The following is a 4,538-nucleotide window of genomic DNA, read 5'->3' on the forward strand; positions in this document are numbered from 1 at the left end:
AAAAAAAAAAAAAAAAAAAAAAAAAAAAAAAAAAAAAAAAAAACCTGCATAGGAACGAAAAATCAGGTGAGCACTCATAGTACCTCGTTTTAACCTCATCTCGCTGAAAGAGGCACTACAGAGATAGAAAAAATAATCCTGAATCCCTCAAGTCACCACTCCATCCAAGATGCAGGAGGAGGGGCGTAGAGAAAACAGCAATTGTGAGGCATCATACTACATCAAGGACCTTGGGTGAGCCTCTCAGTCTTGCTGACTTCAGGTACCAGCATGGCCACAGCAGGGTAGAGCACCAAGAAGGTCCTTGGGGTCTCTGATTCCAGGACTTGACTCTTGGAAGGAATTTCTGGACCTGCCCTGGAGGGGAGCCCACTGCTCTGAAGAATGAGTTCCAGGGTAGGTAGAATTCAGGACAAGCTGACTTAAGAGACCTTGGGCCTTAAGGAAATGTCTGTGATAATCTGACAGTACTCCTCATGGCCAGGGGTAGCAGTGGCTATGGAGGGAGGCTCCTCTGCCTTTGGAAAAGGGGAGGGAAGAGTGGAGAGGACTGTGTCTTGTAGTTTGAGTGCCAGCTCAGCCACAATACAATAGAACACCAGGTATATTTCTAAGGTTTTTAACTCTAGTCCCTGACTCCTGTATGGCACTTCTGGACCCACCCGGGTTTAGGGGACTTCACCACCCAGAAGAGGGCACTGACCTAGCTGGCTTTGCCAGCTGCTGATTGTAGGGTCCCCAGTCTTGAGCAAACATAGACAGTAGCAAGGCAGTAGTTACAGCAGACATTGGACAAGACCCAGTGCGGTGCTGGCTTCAGGTCTGACCCAGCACAAAGCGGTAGTGGCCACAAGGATGCTTGTATCACTTCACCCCCAGCTTTAGGTGGCTCAGAACAGAAAGACTCTGTATGTTTGGGAGAAAGGGGAGAGAACGAGCCTGGTAATCTAGAGAATTCTCCTGGATCTTGTCCAAGAGCATCAAGGCGGTACCTCTGCGAGTCTGCAAGAACCACAGCATTACTGGGTTTGGTGTGGTCCCTAAAGCAGAAACAGCTTAGATCACAACACTCAAGTCCTTTCAAATATCTGGAAAGCCTTTCCAAGAAGGACGGCTGCAAATAAGCCCAGACAATGAAGACTATAAATCATGATACAGTCCTCAGATGGAGTAATATTCAATCATTAAAATCATGCTGTAGGAGAATATTTATTATATTAGAACTGCCTTCTATATAGTTAAATGAAAAAAATCAGGATCTAAAATGATATGCAGAATGTGATTCTAATATGTTAAAATATATAAGTAAACAGATAGGAATAATACCAGAAGTATGCACACCAAAGTATTAACAGCATTTATCTTTGGTTGTTAAAAATCTCAACTGATTTTTCTTCCTCTTCACAATGCTTTCAGAATTTGAATACTTCATTAATTAATACATTAAATTTTTCTCTCCTCTCAACAAAGCAATATCTGAAATATATTTATTACTGATATTATCCCTGCTAAAAATACAAACTTTGGCCAGGCATGGTAGCATGTGTCTGTAATCCCGGCTACTCAGGAGGCTGAAGCAGGAAAATCACTTGAACCCGGGAGGTGGAGGTTGCAGTGAGCAAAGATAGCACCACTGCACTGCAGATTGAGTGACAGAGTGAGGATCCATCTCAAAAAAAGATACAAGACCCTTTAAACCTTTACCACAATGTGACAAAAGGCATAGGCTTTGGAAATCCCAGACTTTTCCTAAAACTGAAAATGTTGTACATCTCAGCTTTAAAATGTTATACAACATTTTCTTGCCAAAATGAACTTCTAAGTGCAGGGCCTGTTCTGTAGTACGTTAAATGATATAGCAATAGCAATGATATTTTCACTTATGCTGCTGCTTTTATATCTTAGAGCCGAGATTTATAGCAGCATGAACTTCTCGGTGTATAGAACATTTCAAACATGATATTATCTACAGTTTTTAAAACAAAAGTGAAAATACCCATTATGAGAATGGCTGAACTAGTGCCTCAAGAATCAAATAATCAGGGATAGAATTTCACTAATTAAGAGTCAGTGTCTAGAACAATTGAAGGAGAAAAAGCATTCCATTGGATCAGTTCTTAGAGTAAATAAAAGAAAATATTGCTAACATTTACCATGGCTTGTGAAATCCAATTTGGAAAGTAAGTATGTAATTTATTGGGATTGGGGAGAGGCTTGAGTAGGGACAAGAAGGAAGCAAAAAAAGGCCTTTGCTCATCTAAATCAGGTAAAAGCCTCTTAGTTCTTTAATATGATTTTTCTATATCCTTTGCATTAAGATACTCTGTAATAATGAAGTCGGCCTAATAAAATTCTTTCAAGTAAAAGACTTCGTATCAGAACAAAGGATTTTTTAAAAGAAAACGGGAACACTTCAATCACCCAATAAGACAACTATAATACAGCTGAAACAAAGCAAAAACACAGCAGATGGTTGCCCACTGAGTCTCAAACTAAAAGTAGCCCTGATATGTGCCATATCACCAAAGAGAAATGCAGACAAAGGTGTGTACCAACAAGATGCCACATGCCACACAACTCAACAATTGATCTTTGTGGATTTTTTTTTATTTTTCCATAGGCTATTAGGGTACAGGTGGTATTTGGTCACATGAGTAAGTTTTTTAGTGGTGATTCATGAGATTTTGGTGCACTCATCACCTGAGCAGTATACACTGTATCTTATTTGTACTCTTTTATCCCTCACCCCCCTCCTACTCATGCTCCCAAGTCCCCAAAGTCATTGTATCATTCTTATGACTTTGTGTCCTCATAGCTTAGCTCCCACATATCAGTGAAAACATACAACGTTTGGTTTTCCATTCCTAAGTTACTTCACTTAGAATAATAGTCTCCAGTCTCATCCAGGTCACTGTAAATGCCATTAATTAATTCCTTTTTATGGCTGAGTAGTATTCCAGTGCATATATATATATATATATATATATATATACACCACAGTTTCTTTATCCACTCATTGATTGATGGGGATTTGGGTTAGTTCCACGATTTTGCAATTGTGCATTGTTCTGCTATAAACATGCATGTGCAAGTATCTTTTCATGTAATGACTTATTTTCCTCTGGGTAAATACCCAGTAGTGGGATTGCTATATCAAATGGTAATTCTACTTTTAGTTCATTAAGGAATCTCCGCACTGTTTTCCATACCTAGTTTAACATTCCCACCAGCAATGTTGATGTGTTCCCTGATCACTGCATACATGCCAACATCTACTGTTTTTTTATTTTTTTATTATGGCCATTCTTGCAGGAGTAAGGTGGTATTGCATTGTGGTTTTGATTTGCATTTCTCTGATCGTTAGTGATGCTGAGCATTTTTTCATATGTTTGTTGGCCATTTGTATATCTTCCTTTGAGAACTGTCTATTCATGTCTTCAGCCTACTTTTTGATGGGATTGTTTGTTTTTTACTTATCATTTGAGTTTGCTATAGATTCTGGATATTAGTCCTTTGTCAGATGTATAGATTAAGAAGATTTTCTCCCACTCTGTGGGTTGTCTGTATACTCCACTGACTGTTCTTTTTGCCATGCAAAAGCTCATTAGTTTAATAAGTCCCTTTGTTTTTATTGCATTTGCTTTTGGGTTCTTGGTCATGAAATCCTTGCCTAGGCCAATGTCTAGAAAGGATTTTCCAAGGTTATCTTCTAGAATTTTTATAGTTTCAGGTCTTAGATTTAATTCCTTAATCCTTCTTAAGTTGATTTTTGTATAAGGTGAAAATAAGGATCCAGTTTCATGCTTCTACATGTGGCTAGCCAATTATCCCAGCACCATTTGTTGAAAAGAGTGTCCTTTCCTCACTTTATGTTTTTGTTTGCTTTGTCGAAGATCAGTTGGCTGTTAGTATTTGGGTTTATTCTAGGTTCTCTCTTCCGTTCCATTGTCTATGTGCATTTTTTTTTAGATGGAGTTTCACTCTTGTTGCCCAGGCTGGAGTGTAATGGCGCGATCTCGGCTCACTGCAGCCTCCACCTCCTGGGTTCAAGTGATTTAAGCCTCCCAAGTAGCTGGGATTACAGGTATTCACCACCACGTCCGACTAATTTTTTGTATTTTTAGTAGAGACAGGATTTCTCTATGTTGGTCCGGCTGGTCTGAAACTCCTGACCTCAGGCGATCTGCCTGCCTTGGCCTCCCAAAGTGCTGGGATCACAGGCATGAGCAAGCACATCCAGCCTATGTGCCTATTTTTATACCAGTACCATGCTTCTATACACCAACAGCAACCTAGCCGAGAATCAAATCAAGAACTCGACCCCTTTACAATAGTTGCAAAAAATATAAAATACTTAGGAAGATGCCTAACCAAGGAGGCAAAAGACCTCTACAAGGAAAACTACAAAACACTGCTGAAAGAAATCAAAGATGACATAAACAAATGGAAACACACCCCATGCTCACTGATTGGTAGAATCAATATTGTGAAAGTGACACTGTCAAAAGCAATCTACAAATTCAATGCAATCCCCATCA

Source organism: Cebus imitator, unplaced genomic scaffold, assembly GCF_001604975.1.
Source record: "Cebus imitator isolate Cc_AM_T3 unplaced genomic scaffold, Cebus_imitator-1.0 Scaffold3, whole genome shotgun sequence".
Lineage (NCBI taxonomy): Eukaryota > Metazoa > Chordata > Mammalia > Primates > Cebidae > Cebus > Cebus imitator.